This window comes from Channa argus, chromosome 14 (assembly GCF_033026475.1).
Source record: "Channa argus isolate prfri chromosome 14, Channa argus male v1.0, whole genome shotgun sequence".
NCBI classification, from domain to species: domain Eukaryota; kingdom Metazoa; phylum Chordata; class Actinopteri; order Anabantiformes; family Channidae; genus Channa; species Channa argus.
Window position 1 is genome coordinate 4,922,842 of NC_090210.1, and position 21,690 is coordinate 4,944,531.

General features: G+C 38.2%; 1 long non-coding RNA gene across 2 annotated transcripts; it reads left to right on the forward strand.

The window, feature by feature from the left end:
• The first annotated feature begins 739 nt into the window (after positions 1–739).
• Positions 740–19,796, forward strand: LOC137098969 (uncharacterized). 2 transcript variants are annotated; one of them, XR_010910689.1, is made up of 4 exons: positions 740–981; positions 7,999–8,088; positions 18,999–19,080; positions 19,168–19,796. It is a non-coding gene; the product is annotated as an uncharacterized lncRNA (long non-coding RNA). The 2 variants fall into 2 exon arrangements; XR_010910690.1 differs by lacking the exon at positions 740–981 and adding an exon at positions 6,895–6,987.
• The last annotated feature ends 1,894 nt before the right edge of the window (positions 19,797–21,690 follow it).

Consider the following 21,690-nt stretch of genomic DNA (forward strand, 5'->3'; position numbering starts at 1 on the left):
CAGTTCTATATGCAGTCTGCTCATTCAATTTGACAATGCATATCAATCCTCAATTCAGTTTGAATTAGTTGGATAAACATTTTACATAAAAACTAAATTAATTGCATTTCATATTCCCATAGTTCTTTGTAGTTTTTATTCAAATGGCTATTCATTTTTATCATTTCAATATGCAATGTCGTGATGCAGTTTGAAAATGCCTTTTGCAACTGGCAATTAAGTTTTAAAGTGACAATTCAATCCTCAATTCAGTAAGAATTATGTAGATTAAAAATGTATATACAAGCTATATCAATTGCATTTCAAATATCCAGGGCTTTTTCAATTGCCAATTCAATGTACAGTTTAGTCAGGCTACTTCAAAGAGGCATCATACAATTGGCAATTCAGTATAAATAATTTGCAATTTAATCTCCAATGCAGTGTGAATAATTTTAATAAAAAACTGAATCAAAGCTACATCAACTGCATGTCATATTGTTCTGGTGTCTTTATTCCAATGTGCAGTCAAACCCCCCCCTCTCTGTTTGCTTTGTAAATAACTTGTCACCACGCTCTGGTGGCGTCAAAACTCAAATGGCAATGCAATCTGTCAGTCCTCTCATTAAGGCGGAACCCCAGCTGACCCGCCGCTACTCTGGCTCTAATTGGCTAACTCTAACTGTCACTTCAACCAGCCTAACCAATGAAAGCAACAAGAAGCAGCCAATCAGACGATGATAACTAATCAAAAGCAGAAGGAAGCTAATATTAGCTCCCTTGCTATTGCTACTCTGCAACACTGACTTTAAGACACGGACACATTAAGCATGTGTTCACTAAACTAAACCAAACGAGGACACACTCAGGAGAGTGTAACAACCGTTTGGTTAATGAACTGTTCCTGGAAAGAGAACTGGCTGGGAAGCAGCTTCACCTGTTGCTAATGTCGCCACAGCTGCAGCAACATTACCCATTGGAGTGTCTGAAGACTTGTCTTTGGTAAGTTTGTGTACAACTTTGTTGGCCTAAAAATACACCAAATTCATTTTATTACCATTTTAACTCCCAACACTGATAAAAACTACTGCTGCCACAGCCTTTAAACACAACAGGACTTTTATTTGTGCAAAGTAATAGTGCTAGTAATACCAGCTTATTCTTTCCATGAACGTGCTCGCCTGATGTTTTATGAAATGTTATCATAGCACAGTTTAAAATTATGTTCAAATATTTCTTAACAGTTACACTCGGTTCGCCGTTTGTAAGGTAGCAGTTAGACCAAGGTGAAACTAATGAGACCCTGTGGGTCAGGTGAAGCACTTTATCAACAGACCATTTACCATTTAGGACAGTATGACAGTGTCCATCGGCTCTCTCAGCGTGGACGATTTAGCGTGCCAGCGAGTAAGAGTAAGAGAGAGGGGTCTTTTGGAGAAAGGACAGACATATAATACCTTCCTTTACAAGCGGTCAGCTGACCGTCCATGCATTCAGACACAGACAGGCAGTTCCCAGAGGATCTGTGTTGATTGAATGAAATTCTACGGCTCTCCTTTGTCCATTTCTGTCCACCTGCCTTCTTCAATCAGCAGCATCACTTACAGTTCTTACCTAACCCCTCCAAATGTTCATTATATCCCCCCCCTTTCTTATTTCTTCCCTCCCTTGTTCATACTTCAAACCCCGCTGAGGGTAGAGTGGTGTCTCGAAGTTGAAACAGCAGCAGAATGCAGAATAGAGGGCAAACACATGGAGACAGATAAAAAGATGGAGGGAGAGGAAAGAGGGTGCAGAGCAATGATGTCACAGCTCAGATGTGATCAGCCTACACAACAGGGTTACCACCACACCTGCCATCCTTATTATTACCGTGCTCTGGTTAATGGATCAGTAGAATTCTTGATACAATTAATTTGCTCATGCTTGCATGGCTCATTAGATACTTGCATATAATAAAAATAAAGGAAACATATCCCTACAATGTTATAAAAAGAAGCTATGCTTTGCACATTTTTTTTTTATTTAGTACATGATGCAGATAAATCGTAATGCATTTCTTTTACTGAGTGAACCCTTGAGTAACCCAAGCTCTGACACAATCACTTATCTTTAATATAACAAACTCCTCTGTCTGAAAAAGTTGAGTGTAACATCTACTTAAATTGGTAAGCTTGGATTAGCATATTACCTTTTTAATGTGTCTTCTTAGATTGACAATATCAGTCACTTTTGGTTTGTCCTTTCAGTGGTCACCACAGCAGAAGTTTTTCTGCTCATTGATTTGATAGCATGGCTTTTTTACGCCGGATGAACTTCCTTCCACAACCCTCCCATTTTTGTCCAGGCTCAGGACTGGCACTGGGATGGCCCAGGGTGGGTGGGTGGGATTCAAGCCTGCAGCCTTCTGCATCCCAAACCTCATTTTCTCCCACTGAGCCACTGAGCCCCCTATTGTGCAAAAGTCAGCCCAAAAGATACTATAGCTAGAGAGGCTTTATGTGAGTCACTACTGTAAGACAGCTTGGCAAGGCTAAAGTTAAGGTAGTTTTAACAAAGGAAAGTACCAAATCTCCTGTAGCGAGATCTCCGGTATCTCCTGTAATTGGGTGCACAGAAAGAACAAAAACACTTTATTGTGGACAGCTTTTGCAAACCTCATTGTATGGTAACACAGCTGTGCGTGTGCTGGGTTGAGCAGAGATTTGCTAAGAGTTCAAATAGGTTTGACAAATAAGTGGTTTGACCGCAGCTGCACCAAATTTTGTCAACGCAGCTACACCCAGGTCACCAATGCTTGAACAAATGAAAGAATTACTTGGTTGTTTTCATCTCTAAATATCACAAACTGCATAAAAATATTTAACAATAGAAGTTGTGCTGTTTAGAATAGTGCTCCAAGGACTTTTGAAAGATAAATACAAGCCAACCAAAGACATTTTTTTTCAACAATAATATAAACAAGCCATAAGATAAAACATTTAGATAATGCTAATTAAAATAATAATAATAATAATAATAATAATAATAATAATAATAATAATAAAAGCTAGAAAAAGTATTTCCCCCTCCCAAAAAACACACTGTAAATGCTTAAGAGCTAAAAGGATTTTTCAAGCAAAGCTAAAAAAAAGCTGCACTGTAAAGTAAATTGTTTGGACACAGCTCTGAGACAACGACAGCTTTCAATCTGCTGAGTCAATAACATTTGCTGAAGATAGGTTATAAACTGCTCACACTTTGCCTTGCAAAATGTGCAAAATGTGAATGTAAATAGAAACAATGTAAGAATTTGAATTATCTCAACCCATATTTTATTCACAATAGAACATAAACAACATATCAGATGTTGAAACAGACATTTTACCATTTTCTGGAAAATATTTTGAATTTTGAATTTGAAGACAGCAACACATCTCAAAAAATTTGGAACAGGGTGATGTTTATCATTGTGTAGCATCCCCTCTTCTTTTAACTCTCTGTAAATGTCTGGGAAGTGAGGAGACCAGTTGCGGGAGTTTTAGTAGAGGAATGTTGTCCCATTCTTGTCTTCTTTTGTTGCCCCTCTTCCAACTTTTCTGAGATGTGTTGCTGCCATCAAATTCAAAATGAGCTAATATTTTCCATGAAATGGTAAAATGTCTGTTTTTTTTTTAAGTTCTATTGTGTACATTAGTTCATTTAACATCGTTAAACAATTCCTGGAACTGTAGTGATATCAATAGACTGACCTTAACTACAAAAAAAGAAACCACTACTAAAACCATAACAAGCTTTGCAATTTATGAGGCATTGAAGCATTAGCAGCGGCAGCAGTTGCGTGTGCCATGTATTAATATTCATATGACCCCTAACAGACTTGGTCTAGAGATCCTTTTAGGCATGTATTTATTATGGAAGCAGCAGATAGGCTGAAAAAAAAATCCTTGAAAGGATTAGACTGTGAGGCAGCAACAGGGGCAGCAGCTTTGGGGCATTGTGGTGAGTCGACACTGCAAAGCTTTGTATGGTCCTCAGCAGGTGGGATCCTCCAAAGCCCCCTACCCTCACAAACACAGACAGACTTTACATACATATATTTGCATGGATGCTGGCAAACAAGCTTGATTTTTTTGTGCTCACAGTATGTAGAGGAACAGCAAAAACAGTAACGTGGATCCATAACTGACACACACAATAAGCTGAGGCACACAAAAACTCCATCTGCTCGGAGCACTACCTTGACATATGACCTCGACGGCTGCCACAGAAACTGTAACTGCAACTGCTTCTCCTCCTTTCTCTCCTCCTCCTCCTCCTCCTCCTGTCTCTTGCCCTGTCTAACAGACCAACCCCCCCCACCCACACACACACACACACACAAAAAAGATCCCATCCTACTCTCTGCTGAGTGATCGAAGGCCCCTAGACTCAGCACAAAGGAGCGGCTGCTCATCTGTCAACCAAAAGCACAGGACATAGAAGGGCCCCTACTGACTCCTATTCAGCTTCACTGAATGACATTATTGAAATCCCGATCCCGGCTGTGTGCATGTGTGGAGGCACTAGGCTCACACCTGTCCTCTTTGCCTGCCTGCTACAGAAGACAAGATAGAGGGAGGGAGAGCGGGAGAGGAATCTGTTGATGCACTACTTACCAGCTGTTTTCACTAAACAGTTTGTGCTTTTGTGCCAAGAAGTTAGTGTTACTATTATTTGCAATGGTATTTTTAATAAATACAAACACATGCATGCATCAGGTTAAAACTCTATTTAATTCTCATGGGAGGCTTTTGGTATTTTTAGCTTTGAACTTGAACAATCTTACTTTTAACTTTGGCCAAAAAACAAGCAAACAAAAAGACAGAACCTGAAAACACACTAAAAAGTAATTTGTAACATCTTACAAATGAGTTGAAAAGGACCAATAAAGGAAACTGAAACAGAAAATATAAAAGCTACATTTTTATTCCGGAGGTAAGAAATGAGTCAGCGTTTTAGCTTTGAACCGACTAAAAGCCACCTGTTTGTCGACTGGAATGCTGCTTGTGAGAAGGTGAAGAATGTGGAAAACTGTCCTTTGCTGCTCGTCTAATCAGTCATTTGAGAGGTTGTGTGTGAGTCTGTGTGTCTCTATACATGTATCTGTTGAAATAAAGTGTTTTGCAGACTTGCAGGCTTAGTAAGTGTGCAACAGGTGTGTGTGTGTGTGTGTGTGTGTGTGTGTGTGTAAGAGATATATCAATTGTTACTTTCATCTGTGCCATTAGAGAGAACTCTGTAGCTTCTCATCTGTTGCACTGTGCTTCCATGCCCAGAGATTTATGTGTGATTATTGTCTCTCTGTTGTGTGTTTGTGTGAATCCCCATACGAGCTACCAGACTTTAAAGAGTCAATTTGCTCAACACTGTGGATAAAAAAAACACCTGTTTAAATAAAAAATATTCTTCAACGGGCTCGCTAATCATGAAACACGTCCCGTTTATCACTGGGTGCTTTACAGGTAATACACTGGGGCTGATATTGATTTGGGATCAAGGCCAATCAATGAAGTATTGCTTTCTTCAAAGACATTAGTAAAACACACCAGACAAAGGAACTGAAAAAATAAGTCTGCTTCACTTGCTCAAATGATCAGGCAGTGATGCAAAAGGCCTCTATGGGAAGCTTTTTTTTCCCCTGTTTAAATGGACTGAGTTTAAGCTAAAAAATAGTGATTGTTCCAATACAGTTTGTACCTTAATTTTCTAAATGAATTTATAGAGGCTTCATGAACCTAAAAATGTAAAAGTGAGATAAAAAAAAAAATCACCAATTTGTGATTTGACAAATTACTCTGAGTAATGATCAGAGCTTCTCTCAACAGATTTTTTTTGACATGCAGAGAGTAACCAAAAATCATATAACTCACTTTGCAGATACTTTCTTTTTCTTTGTGTTACTTTTACCAGTTAAGTTATTTCCGCAGCAATTTCAGATGGAATGTATTGCTTATTTCATTATCTTAGAGCGTTCATACTCCTTTTTTTTAATCATCTTCACTCTTGTCAACACTCCAATATCAACCTTGTGTGAAAAGAATTCCAGATATAAACTTGTTTGACCTTTTCTGTTGGTTCTATCTCTGGTATTTTCTTTATTATTATGTAACCTTGCTGTTGTATGATGTGCCCTTGAATTTAAATCCAGTGCTTGGGGAAACAGCACAGAAACTCCCTTTCTCACACACCCACAAAACACACATACACACACATAAAACATATGAACATGCTGTGTAGGCACATGCATAATATCACACATCATATGCTCCTGAACTAAAATAAAACAGCACTATGAAACCTGTTTGTCAGTGTTTCAGCAAAGTGTGTGTAATCTATCACATAGAAAGTCTGGTTTGAGCCATATCTTTTGAGGCTTGTCATGCTAAAATATGCTACAACAGATAGATTTTATTAGTATAAAATGGGTATTTTAAGACTTTATACTCTTTATGTTTGGTGGCTTAATCAATTCAATTCAACTTTATTTATATAGCGCCAATTCACAACAAAGTCATCTCGGGGCACTTTACAGAATAAATCAGAGCTGTGATTGGTAAAACAGTTGCCTGCTTCTACTGAAAACAGGCTTGATAAGTGCGTGCAGTAAAATAATGTGGCAAAAAGCATTGTATGAGCTCCCTTACGTCACTCGATATATTTTTAGTGTAAAAACAATAATTGGTGGAATTTTAGGATAAGGTCATTGTTCATCAAAAAAGAAAACACGAGTAGGACAGAAGTGGAACCCATATTTCTGTCTGTCCTGTGTCTGTAATTTGGTGTCACTGAATAAGACAGAATGGAAAAACAGAAACAGGAAGTGGTATGTACTTAGAAAAGTGAAAACAAAAAAGGAGGGCACAGAATTTAAAAAAAAGTACATGTTTGATTTAAGTTTGTTTTGTTTTCATTTCTGAGAAGCAGTGTTGAAAACACTCTGCTGTATTAGGCATCTGTTCACCTGAAGATCTCAGCTGGTCCCTGCAGGTCAGGAAATTTTCTTTGTGTGGTTTTCCATTAGCTAGTGGCAAAAACTATACTCCACAAATAAGTTCCTCAAAGGTCCCCTGAAAGCAGTTTTGAGGAAGATGGAATACGATTTTCAGGTTCAGTGATTTATTTAATACATACATTATTAGTTTTAATAACTAAAACAGTTGAAAATACTGAGAAAAAGGAAAATTCCCTTTCTAGGCTTTACAATTCTGCTTCTCTCTATCTATCTCCTTCTCGCTTCCACTTCCCTTTCTCGACAATCCTAAAGGGAAATAATAATCTCATGTTTCAAGACGATGCAGAATTAGGTTGGTAAGTAAAATGAAACATTACTTAACTATCCTAAAACAAAATGATTTCAACCACTGGGGACTTTCATCACTGTCTGTGTCAAACCTTCCCAAAACTCTTGCCAGGCTGAGCAGAGTTTTCTACAAATCATCATTATTCATTAGATTTCCCAGAGAAAGTTTTACAGTAAAACACAGAGCATGGTCTGAAAACAGCTTCGCTATCATACCTAGAGTTTAGCTGTGATCTAATGTTACAAAGGTTTCTTTTTCCCTCTTTCATTTCTCTCTCTCTCTTTCTTTCTTTCATACATGCACAGACATGTCCAGGCAGGAGAAAAGGGGAAACCCCTGCACATGGTGGGGAAGCACTGTGCCTCTTCAATTACAGGACATGCTAGCACAAACGCAAAAGAAACACAACAGCTATGTTAGGAGCTATAGGGTTTAAAAGTAATAAGGAGGTGGAACCCAGAGTGAGACAAAACAAAAGCCTGATTAGAGAGAAATGAAGATGAGTCAAAAAGGAGGAAGGCAGATGGACAGACAAACACAGAATATTAGACAGAAACATTTATGAACATGGATGTGCCTATATGAATGCAAGATTAAGCGTGAATCTACCTGCATGCAATTTGTGTGTGCTTCAGTTCTTTCTTCTTCAGAATGTTTGACCTTTGACTGTCTCCCTGCACCCCCATTCCAAACACAGAAACGCCCCACCTCACCTCCCTGTGTCCTGGACAGCTGTCAGTAAGGACCTGGCCAAAGAAAAGATCCCATCTGTCGTCTTCCTTCAAAGGTCAGGGCTCAGGGTTGCATCTGTGTGTGTGTATGTGTGTGTGTGTGTGTGTGTGTGTGTGTGTGTGTGTAGAAAGGGAGGAGGGAAACTTCTTTTCAGTCAGATACTCTCTGCTGTTGTTCTCTCCCGCGCTCTCTGGCACACTTCTGAGGGTTCCGGCTGTTTTAAATGCAGACACCCTTCACATCCTTGGTCTGTCACCATGTCTGGTGTGTTAAGAGTATTTAGCCTCCGCTGCTGCTTGTGTGCATCATATATCAAATATAGACCTTCGTCACAGAACAAGCACATTGCAGCCCTGATGCATATGCAACATTGTGCGTGTTTGTCATCCTAGTGGCTTTCTTGTGTTTCTCACACACTCATGATTCATACAGTAGATGTCATAAACTTGTTCAGGCTCTTTTCTTCTCTTGTGAAGCCGGTAAACACACAAATTAGAAGTGTCACATTTTAAAAGCCACATCATTTTTGTTTTTCGTTTTTAAATAAAACACATAAATGATTATAGCTAGTAATAAATCTGAATATATTATGTGTTGATCGGGAACTTGATTTTGAGTCATTCAGCTCAATGTCAGGTTTCCTCAATTTGCACTGACTAACTTATTTATAAGTTGCAATAAACTTTATAATAAAAGCTTTATCACACTTACTAATAAAACAACCAGAGGCCTGAGTTTTGCTCAACACAATGATTCCACTCCCCCTGTTGGTCCTCTTTGAGATTAACCACCACAGACACTATATGTTGTTAAAGTCAATTAGCATGAGTTCACTCATTCAATCAGTTTCATCTGATTCATCTTGCTGAAAATGTGTCTATCACTTTTCTCCATCCAGGAAAGCGAAAAATAAAATTACTGGGAAGTTCAGTTTTATACAGTAGTTAATATAGTTAATATGTCTATTTCCCTTTACGGAGGATTTGAACTTGGAAATTCCTTCCTCCTTCACAATGTTTTACAACATAAATGTCCTAACATTCCCCTGGAATTTACACTGCGTGTGACAATATCACATTACAGCAGCTGATTTGAAGGGTTCAGATCTCTCAGAGGCATCAGATTGTGCTTTGCATTTATTCTAAGCAGAGCAGTACAGAGCAGTCAGTGAACCAATAAAGCATTTAACAAGTAGAAACCACTTTAAAGAGAGTGAGGGGGAAAGAAAAAGTGAGATTATCTTACACAAATGCATTACTGTTATATAAGAGAAATATTTTGGGACACAGCAAAGTCCGTCTCTACATATAAGCCATACACACAAACCAGAGAAGTAATAGCTGTTAGGTCGGCACATACCATTGGCATAATTTAAGAGGTATAATACATTTTGAGCCAAGGTTGAATAAATTCTTCATATTCTTATTTCAGTGTAGTGCTGATAAAGAAAATTTACATAACTGACTCCATATCTAACCCTGTATAATCTTAGAAAATGATGGCTGGTTTGAGAACAGTAATAGAGAGTATTAGGAATTGAACAATATGGTATGAATTACAGAACTGAGCAAAGTATATGCAAAATAAGATTATGACTTAAAATTACCTTCATTTCTTTGAGCAGTATTCTCAGTACAGACCACTGTTTATACTAAACTAAAAAAAGCTCGTTGTAGTTCAGTAAGTAGAGCAGTCATCCATGGACTACAGGGTCGGTGTTGTGACACCTGGACCTGCTGGCCCTTGTGCAAGACACTGAACCCAAGGAGCAACTTACATGGCAGCTGCCATCAGCCTTGTGTGAGTGTGTGTTAATGTGTAAATGAGGAGCAGCATAGGAAAAGTGCAGACATTATTGCCAGCTAGCACAGTTCGGCGTTAGTAATGGGTTTTGGGAAAATATCAAAAGAAAATCCTCCTCGTTTACCTAGTGTTCCCTTGTATTCAGAATTATACCAAACCTCCATACAAATGTAGACTCTTTTGTTCGAAGGACACGGTGACTATAACAATAGACGCTGTTATATTTGCATTATCCTTGCACTTACTGGTCATTTGGTTGTTCGATAAATTTCGCTGTAATGGATACCTCACATTTGTACAGCACAATGAAAGACAATCATTACAATCAGATCTAATTTTACTCTCCTCATTTCCTCAGCTGGGAAACAGTAAATGTTATGAGCATAACTTGAGGGATACCACAAAACCCATTCATCCACGACACACCCAAAACAGCAACGGTGAAGGAGTGTGGTGTGGTTACGCAACTTTACAGACACGCTGATAAAAGTCTGTGAGCGTCTTTGCCAATAGCATAGGAACAGACGTGAGAGGAGTGAATGTACTGTCTGACACCACCATCCTCACCTCAAAATGTTCCAATGTGCCAGTCAGACATCAGCCAACTAACGAAACACAGCCAGACCAAGGCAAAATAATCCATGACACAGATGATCTTTCTTTCTTTTTTTTTTTCTTTCTTTCTTTCTTTCTTTCTTTCTTTCTTTCTAATTAAGCAAACATATTGTACATACTGTACACTTACATAAATACCATGATGATAACATCTGACTTGAAGTAGTCCTTCAGATATTGTCGTCTGGATGAGTTTTTCAGTTAAAATTAGAGAGATTTTTTGCATGTACTCCCTGACGTAAAACCCCGGGATGCAAGTTATATACTGTATCAATGAAGTTGCCTTTTAGGAACTAGTGTGAGGATCCATTGGTTTGAAATATAATTTTCCTATGGGATCAGTAAATTAGTTTGAATCTTGAATCTTGAACACAGTTGAAGTACAGTAGCTCCCAAAAATGTTGTGTTTTGTTCATTATTGTTTTGCAATTTCCCATAAGTGAAGTGCTCTTTTTATTATATATTCTCTATCGAACTAATGTGTTTGGAAAGTGTAACTCAAGTTTGTTTGGGATGAGTGTAAACTAAAGAGCAGCAAAATTACCCCTAAATCTGAAGCAAGCCTTTAGATTGGTACTGGGGAGTGAGGCAACTGACAAGTTCTGCTATGAGAATATGATCCACAAGGCCAAATATCATTTCATTCGGGGAAGGATTTACTGTAACTCCCTTTATGTGAACAAAGAGCTGTGTGCCCAAAAATATGGCAGTTTGAGTATCATCCAGGTAAGTTCCACGCCCATGAAGTCACTCTGTGGACAAATCCAAAGCTGAACAGGTCGGGGCTGAAAATGCACCATTTCTGTCATCATAAACTTTATTAACTAGAGAATCATTTTCTTGCTAATGTTCTGGGCTCAAAGATGTAGCCTATAGAGGATAGTTGATGTTTGTTCATTTGTAATACACGTTACAGCTTTCACTTTAGTACAAAAGCAACCTGCATAGGAACACACACATACACACACGCATTCCACTTGCCAGAAGTGGTTTAACAGCGGGCTGTGGTAATAAAAGATAAATGAATGCAGTAATGGAGGGAAAAACAAGGAAGGACTTAAAGAAGCAGAGTGAGAGAAAATGAAAGCCAGAAAGTAAAGAAGATAAACAGGGAAAAAAAAAAACAAGGGAATGACAAAAGGAGAAAGAATGAGACAGATGTGCCTAAAGGGAAAGAGAAGGAGAGGAGAGAGTGATGCTGTCAAGCAGCTGTGGGCGGTTTGCGAAATGCTGGGTGATGGTTAGGGCACTGCTTTGCACAGCCCATGTGGGTAACTGTGTGTGAGAGAGGTTATATATGAATATGGGTGTTGTATCATCTTCTGTGCCTGCGTCATTGCCTTGATTAGACTGCAAAAGGGAGAGGCAAGGAAACCCCAAGCCTTTCGTTCCCCTCCCTCTCTTCCTCTCCCCTGTCTACCTTATCTATCTCTTCCATCTCTTTTGTCTTTCTTTCTCTCAATCTGAGTGTCTCAATTGCACATTTCAGATCATAGTAGCTAATTCTTGTAAATAGGTACAGTGTTTTGCCCCAAGTGTCCCTTTTCTGTTGTGCTTACTCTCTTTTTCTGTCATTCTTCTTCTGTTTTTCTCACTCTCTCTTTCAGACGATACACTCACGTCATTCTGTCAGTACTGTCAGGCAAATATGAAAAGAAAAAAAAAACTCCCCCAAACCAAATGTGTAAAAATACGATCATCATCTTTATAGCACTGTTTGCTTGCTTCTGTAAACACACAGAGGAAATAAATTCATGCATTGTGAGACACTCTTGTGGTTGGATTTAGCATCTATGAGTGACTGCATGTGCAGCCTGTGTGTCTAACTATAAAATGTGTGCTATTTACATAATTCTGGGTAAAAACTCCCCCGAAGACTGACCTTTGAAAGCCTTTCTAGCAACCTTCAACAGATAAAATGCTCAGACTGCTTGTCACAAAGGTGTGTCAGATAACCTTGTGTTTGTCTGTGAATAGTGTAATAAAATGTTAGTAATTTATTCCTTGGGGACACTAACATTAAAGATTAAAGATTAAAAAGTTTACAATAGGGCTTTAAGTGTGTAGGTTCTTTAAAAGACAAGAGTTCAACATTACAAATGAGTTTCTTGTGAGTTTTTTGAGTTAATCTTTTTCTTGTTTGTAATCTTTTTCTGTCACTGCATCAACAAGTAACATTAATTGACTAAAGTTGGATGAGAATGTCCTTCTGTAAAATACAACACAGTTGGGCATTTTTACCGGCACACATAAACAACCACTTGGTAAAATCTAGTGGCTGAAGCGAACATTCAACTGTAACATACTATTTTTGGCACATTTCGTTTACCTTGGAAGTTGGAAGTCAGAGCTCAGAATGAAGCCACACTGGAAATGATCGTATTCCAGATGATCAGCTAGTTTAACCGAACAATGCCAGCTCTAGTCAGGATTTGACTATGACTGTTTTAATGAGACACAAGTAGGACAGAAGTGCTTATAACATACACAAAATAATATATAAAGTCAAGTTACCCCAGGCTCTTATCTGCCCACATCTTGGAAAATGTATATGATAATGACAACAAAGAGTAAATGCAGAGTAGAGAAGATGATAGATCATTATGAACAACACTTTTCATATGAAATATTTAAAAACCTTAATGTGTAGCAGGATTATTTGTGAACTCAAAGATCTCTGTCCACCTTTCACAATTTCAGCATTTTAAACTGTAATAATATTTAAACACAAATAAATATTGCTTCTGTGTTGGACATTTATTACCCTACTTAAAGTTTTTTTTCCATTACTTTTGCTGTATATTAAATTAACTCTTCTAAAACAACCCAGACATTTCTCTGATCTGGAAAAAAGAGAAAACACAGATGTAAAAGAGTATAAGAGAAAGTGACACCAAATAAAACCAGATGTGTGGAGAGATTGCAAAATTGATAGAACCACTCTGTGACCTTCTAACATCCTGCCTCTACAACCACATCATTGCATTTCACCTTAAACAAACCAGAGAGGAAACAAACATAACCTTTCTCTATGGAAAATGTCTGATGTTACACTAGCGTTTCATTGCTCATCACTCCTTTTTTGACAGGTTCATTTGTGTGGTGATGACCTGTTAAAAGTGATATTAAGCCAATTGTTGTCCCTTCAGCCCACCCACTAACTCTCACTTTCAGATTAATATCGTGTTGGAGAAAATGTTTCTGTTTTCGGCTGTGAGACGGTGCATCGTTGGCATAAATCAGACAGATCTCCATCAGATCTCCAGTGTGTCATATCATTGTGCTAACCACATCATTGTTCATCACTTTCAATGCTCTTTTTACAGCACGTCATGGAATGTGTTGATAAAAGTATCTTTTTCTAAACGTTTTGTCACTGGCATTAAGAGGAGATATGAATTCTTTCTGTCTGATTGAAAAGACACACAGACATAAAGGACTGTCAAGTTTAGTGCTGTTGTGGTGCTGCCACCCAAATGAGAGACCAACAGATGGCTGGAATGCTGAAAATGCCAAAGATCAGAGGCCAGTAGAGACACAATGCGATTAGAAGGGAAACACTGAGCAACCGCCCAAAACTAAGCTATAAACATCCTTGTGAGCTTTGAGGTTTGTTTGTCTATGTTAGAAAAAGGAGACTGTAAGAGAGGGTGCGTGCAGAGGGATATTTTGTCTCTTTGATTGTCCCCACATGGCCATTTTTCAAAAAGGATAAAAACTTTAAGCTAAATAAACAAATAAAGTTGCTCACTGCAGGCTTAAAACAAAGTTCGTGTTTGTCGAGTACTGGCTGTCCCTGTTTTACATAGTAATATTTTTCAAATCTAAAAGGGAAATTTAATTAATTAAATTAAGGTAAGACGAGTACTGCCCAGACGGAAATTTTAATTTCAGTCTCGAAGGTCTCATTCAAAACATGAGTCCTGCATGGCCTATAAATCCACTATAATTACTCTTATATTTTAGATCCACTGAAGAATTACAGCAATTTAAAACCTAAATACACTGTATAATCAAGAAAATGAAGCATTACTTTCAAGCTAGTTGTTTCTTTTAACCAAACCCCGTCTTTTCAAAAACTATCTGCAAGGGACTGCACATTATACACCAAATAGACAAATCAATACAAGTCCAAGCAAAACTTAATTGGATTGAAGTTAAAAGCATATTGTGCATGTAAACCTCAACATATGCTTGTGAATATCCTGGTAGGTCAAGAACAACCATTCATTGTCACTGAGCGTATATACATATTGCACATACATGTTACAGTGAAATTCATTTGCTCCACTTAACCCATCCCCCTAGGGGGGAGCAGTGGTCAGCCACTGGGGGGCACCTAGGGAGCTAGAGCGTCTCACTAAGTGACACACTGATGGGTAGGCTGGTATTTGATCTCTCAGCATCTTCACCCCATCGTGCTGCTCTACCTGTAAGGTTACGGGTCAACACAGGGTAATGAAAGAGCAGCAGGGGCTCAAGCACATCTGAAACTCAGAAGGTTTCATTACTTGACTTGCTGATTGTAGATTTATTATTTACTCAGGGTTGCTGAGTATGTTTGCACATCGTGAGTATATCAGGATATGGGTGGACATACGTACTGTGTCAGCAAACTTGTGTTTGTTTTCCTCTGTGTTTTAGAGACAGAGGGAAGTGTGTAGTGTTAAAGCTGCTGTGTGAGTACTCTCATTACAGAAGTGATGGAGAGGCTTTTAAAGTTCCCATTATTTCACCTTGTATAGCCTCAGCTGAATAACCTGCCAACTGATCACAACAGAGACATTCAAGTCTTACATAACATGTTCAAGTCTGTGTCATCGTCACTAACTGTCTTTGTACAGTGCAGTGTTTTCTTATCAGAATGCTTCATGTTCGATGTCTGGGATTAAAAAAACACATGCAGCTTATACAATACAATAATATTTTTCATCATTCAAATAAAAGCACCAATCTGATCATAGTGTTGTTCTATTATATAAAAGACAGAATCCCAGCTTACACGTCCTACTGTAGCTGCAGACTGGAGCTTTAAAATTCCACCAGCCCACAGGGAAAAGTCTCCTCCTGGTTGGTTCTCCCCTGATGCAGTTCAGGAAGAGTTGGAAGATTTAGGAGTGTGAAAAAAAACTTAAAAGAGGAGTTTTAATGTGCATCTCATTGATTCAAGCAAGGCACTGTGAAAATTTGTTCCTCACACAATATCTCGTTGTTCAGTGCAGAAGTCATATAGATTAGGGATGTTTGCCTGTGACAGTGAAGTCTGTCAGTCAGAGCCAAGCAAACAGCGGTGTTACATTCGGGTTTCTTAAATGTTGTCATAACTAGTAAATTTGTGGTACCATTATTAGGATTTAGTGCGCATTTTCAAAATTGGACTAGCATTGTGTTATATGTGCTACAGGGAGTTAAACTGTTAACCAACTTGTAAATGTTATTAACAGAATGGATTTATGAGAAAAAAAAAACCCACAAAATGTCAACAGATGGTGCTTTTTGAAACCAGTACGTTTTGACCAACAAACGTCTGGCAACCCGGCAGATCCAACAATCCCTGGAGTATTGTAAAGAGGGCTTTAATACAATTGGGTAAAGGCCTCTGACAAAATTAGTGTATGCTGTATTATATAATCCCAGTTTAGAAGGAACACGAGTCAACATAAACTGGATGTAGTCTAAGCTGGAGAGTGCTGTAGCCTGTTTTTTGCTTTACCTACTATTGTCATTGTTTCTCGAAAATCTGCAAATGTTATCCAACACATGACATGGCAGTAATGTATTCAAGCACCAGATTTTAAATGCTGACCCCATAATTACTGGATATCAAGCAGAGGCTCTTGCATGGCCAAATCTGCAGCTTCTGTTGCTGTGGAGAGGGGCATCAAAAGATTACACAGTTTTATTCCATATCCACATTTGCAGTGTACATTGTGTGTTTACATATGAATAATCTGTTCACTGGTGCAGGTTTGGACACATATAGACACTGCTGCAGTTGTGGAATAATAGAAAAAGAGCATACTGGTGCACAGCCAGCTGAAAGAGCAGGCTAACAGAACAGCAGCTTGATGACAGTGTGCATCTCTCTCTCTCTCTGTCTCTCTCTGTCTCTCTCTCTCTCTCTCTCACACACACACACACAAACACACACAGAAAGTGAGACTGAATGGGACAGAGTCTACCTTACACAGAAGATTACAGATTTTACAGTAAACATTGAAGGAAGATACAGTGACATAGCAAACAACAACCACTGTTTCAGTCAGTGTAATAAGTTGAAAGCAGCAACACAGAGAGCAAAGTGAAGCACAGTGAAATGAAATTATTAAGGGGAAAAGACTGAAAGTAAAGAGGAACATAACATGCGTGAATGTAACTGAGGACTCAGCTGACAAACAGCAGAAGAATGAGGTGAAAACCATAAAGCAGTGAAATTCTCTGAAATTTCCAGACAACATAGCATTGACTTCCTGTTTGCTTTGTACTCTTCAGTGCAGCAGCATCCCCTGCATCCTGTTGATAAAAACTAAACAGAGAATCAACCTGATTCAATGTATGTATGTAAATCATTATGTGGTAATAGGTATTTAAACTGGTTTTTGTCGTTTATGCTTGTTTATTGTGTTACAGGTAAGACATCCAGTACATGTGTGGTGTAGAATAGATACCAGGTTTGAAAACACACAGAAGAAAACTATTCGTCAAATCCTTAAAAAAAAATAAAGATATTAGCAATCTGAGCTTCACATGTAGCTGAAATGTCTTGAGTAAGGGACATGATGTCTTATAATATAATTCCAAAACCACCAAACTAATTTGTGACAATAGCAAGTGTTCAGAAACAGTGGGAGTGTTAGAATCAGTCCTGGAAGATTTGATGTATAATACTGTATTTTGATCTATTTTTTCTGCAGTAAACAATGTAATGTACACTATTTTGTTGATGGATTGATTATGAGTGACTTATTGTCAGTGACTTGTCTGTTCAGTTACTCCTTTTCTTCCCTTCATGTAGCACTCACTTTGTGACTCCACTTCTCTCAGACTATCTGTGTTCTGGACGGGACATGTCAAGCAGAAGAAACAGTAAAGACTTTTTACTGAACTCCTTTTAGCTCTGCTTTGATCATCTGTAAACAAAGTGTATGTAGCCTTTACACAAACACATGTGAAGAAATGTCTTCCTTAGAAAGAAACCGTGTTCCCTTCTCCCCATCTTTTTGTTTTTGTCCTGTACGTACTGGGGTAGTCTCTGTGAGTGTGTTTTATGGCTGCCATGTGTGTGGATCCTTTGCTTGCTGTCTACGTTACCAAAATAGAACAATGCTTAACTAAAAGTAGGACGCTGATGCAGGATATGAATAGATTAAAAGCAAAGAGGAAAAGGCGAATTTGACATAAAAAAGTCCACATTAACAGGATCGGATGCAGGGAAATACATCAGTGATTACATCACCACAGGACACAGTAAGTCAGCAGATTAAACAGCAGGCATAAACACATCTGGACTTTACTTCCAATTTACCATAAATAGACCCCCTGCCATCCCTAATGTCGGCCATTTTATTATTACTTTCAGCAAAGACAAATCTAGCAAGATGTTGATGCACTGCTAATTGTTGCTAAAGAGTTTTTAGTGACAGTAGATGATTCATTCATTTTGCATGCACTAGATCTCCTCTAAAGTGTGTGTTTGTGTGTATCCGTGTGCACTCCACTCCTGTCTTGTCCTGCAGGGCAACAGTCAGATAATCTCCAGAGTGGCTGGCTGACTGAATGATGCTATTTTAGCTTTGCGCTGTCTGCATCGACAAATGAGTCTGCAGGGTCAGAGCAAAGGAAGGAGAGGGGTTATTACATTAATGAATCAAGTAAAACTGTTCTGCATTTTCTCTTTCTGAGTCCCAACGTCCACCAGTGTGTAGGCCTTTAGAGCAAAATGGGACAAGAACACTCAATAACACATTGATATATAAGTGGATTTCATGTCATGAGAGAAGCACAGGAGGAGACTGTGATATTACTGACATAATCTTCTTTTTGTACAAGCACAAGCTCTTTGCACATATGCAGAAAATCTACACACAGTGTTTTAGTTGATGAAAGTCCACCTCGTTTACATCATTCAATGTTATTGTGGTTGTTGTATTATCCACTAATCTCTGGGCAGTAATGGAAGGCCTAAAACCATCTGATATTGTTTTAATATTTGCCAGTGTTATATTTGAAAGATGCTTTATCTGTATTTTGTTGTAACGATGTGTGAGGCCGTTCCATGAAAACAGTGAATTGTTGAATATTAATTTCCTGACAGTGATTAAACATGCACGGCAAACTGTATATAGGCCAGTTGCACTGGTAACATCCCTGAGACTCTCATTAAAACACACAAAGTGAAGAAGCAGACACAACTTAATGAGATAGTAAGTGGTGTTGTGATAACAGACATGTTTCAGTGCTGTTTTTTCTCCAGCTGAATCGGGCTCAGAAACGTCTTATATTCTATTCTCTGGGCTGGTTACAGCTCTCACTGTTTGGTCTTTTCAGGTTCTGGAGCAGTGGAGTAAATAAAAGCCATTTTTGGAGCATGGAAGTGCAGAGGGGCTCACGATGTAAACCGGCCAAACAGGTCAGGTTTTGCACACAGATGTATTAAGCTGTGTTCTGTCGCCTCACTGTGCTCATTTAGAAATCTAATAAACAGACCTGATTACAGCTCAATAGAAGAAGGAATGAAGCAGAAAGGGAGAAGTGGATGGCAAGAGTCAAACAGCACAGCTGCACTCACAAAGGATCCTTGGACAGACAGGGAAATAGCTTGGACAATGCTTCCCCCTATTGGATAAAATAAAACATGGATAGTCAACATTTATATTGCACTTTACAAATAAAGCAGACACAAAATATGTGTTAGTTTCCTGTGTGTCTTCCTGCTGTGCACCATTTTACAGCTTGGGGTTAAATAAGGCAGCATAGTAACATAAACAAAGACATGGCTTGAATACAAAATAGTATTCATAGCTCAGATCATAATGATATCTCACATTAGTCATAATTAAAATAATATTTGGAAGGAAACTTGACCTGAATTCTCCTAGATGACTCTCAGTAACTATGTGGGAAGGTTAAATGGATTTTCCACATATTATGAAGAGCATTTTGATTCTGGGTTTAAGACTTGAGTCACTGCAGTTGTTATGACAGATATTGTACAGTTATCCTGTAAAATCCTGCTCTGTCTATGATATATATACCTTAGTTTTATAATATACTGTGTATATTTTAACTTGGTTAAAATGTGTCTTGTTACCATTTACATTACATAAATACTTAGACTCTACTGGAGACCATAATACAATATGCAATAATCATAAAATTATAGTCTGATGCAGAGCACATGGTTAATCTATAGCCTGGTGTTTTGCAGACATTCACTGGATATAAATAAATTATTACATACAAATATATTGATTTTATTGTTCTTTATATTATTCTTTTATTATTCCAGTTATTATTCTTATATTCTCAAGTTTTTTTTAATAAATATAATCTTATTTTAAGGTACTGCGCTGAAAACACCAAATAGTGACAATTCTATTACAGTTTTTTTATATGGCCTACAAACACATAAAAGTAATTTTGTGCCTTGACTTCAGCCTATAGCTAAACTAAGTTATTTTGTTTTGTAAGTGCATTTTTTATTAAAATAAGAAATATGGTTTCTGAGGCCTTATTTAAATTCTAAATCTGGTCTGGAATACTTTTCACAAAGTAATACACTGGTTTTATAGTTGTAATGTTAATATACTGCAGCCATGTCACTTTCATTTAAAAATGAGAAGTAGTCTGTGTGTTACTGACCATTTCCTGTGATGCTGAATGTGTGATGTGGTTAAAGGAGCAACTATAAGACACATGTCAAGTCAAGTAAAGCAGATGCTGTAATAATATAAAAGACTCTCCTATGAAATCATTCATTGATGAGACAGTTCAAAGTATTTATGACACAAGGCTACGTATGAAATATTGTGAAATTTCACAACCCTGTCAACAAACCAACATCCTGGAAACAAGATGCGTAATTGTATGAATCATGGGAGTAATGGTATGGTGATAACGAACGGTTACTGGTCTTTATCAGTTGTGGGTCCTCTGTCTATTTGAAGGTTTGATACATGTTTTTCTCCACTGTGGTTTGACTTTTTTATTTCTTATAATGAAACATAGGTGTTAAAATGATGTTAATGTGAAGTTAATGTTTTTCACAAAGCTTACATTGTATCAAATGCCAAGCTTGGATTGTCTCTGTGGGATGGAAAATATTTGGTAATGATGACTCATCTTCTTGGCCTTATTTCAACTTGACGTTGAGCATTTCATTGGTCAAGCTAAAGCGGACTTGTGAATGGATGCTAAATATAGATCAGAGCGTGACACATAAGGATTTCCCTTACAGCTGACAAACGTCCTGCTGGTCAGCTGATGTGTCGTAGGTTTTTTCTGCTGCTGAAAAAACTTGTGTAGGGCTCGACACTTACTGCTGTTTTTTTTGCTGCACACAAGAGACTAATTTGTTCACTGGCAAACAACAGTAATGTGTATTTTTTTATGTTACAGCCTTTTTCAAAATAGATTCAATTCATTATTTTTCCTCAAAATTCTAAAAACAATAACCCATAATGTGAAAGAAGTATGTTTGAAATCTATATTCACCGCCTTTGCTTAGTACTTTGTTGATGCACCTTTGGCACTAATTACAGCCTCAAGTCTTTTTGAGTGATGATGATGCTCCAAACTTCACACACACCTATTTTTTGGGCTGTTTCTCCCGCTCTTCTTTGCAGTACCTGTCAAGCTCCATCAGGTTGGATGGGGAGTGGCGGGGAGAGGCGTTTTCACATCTCTCCAGAGATTCAGTTGGGTTCAAGTCAGGGCTCTGGCTGGGCCACTCAAGGACATTCACAGAGTTGTCCTGTAGCCACTCCTTTGTTATCTTGGCTGTGATCTTAGGGTCATTGTCCTGTTTAAAGATGAACTGTTGCCCCAGTCTGAGGTCCAGCTCCCTCTGGAACAGCTTTTCATCAAGGATGTCTCTGTACATTGCTGCATTCATTTTTTCCTTGATCCTAGACTCTCAGTTCCTGCCGGATGGTGAGCGGTGCCTGGTTTACTCCAGACATGTCACTTGGCATTCAGGCCAAAGAGTTCAATCTGTGTTTCATCAGACCAGATAATTTTG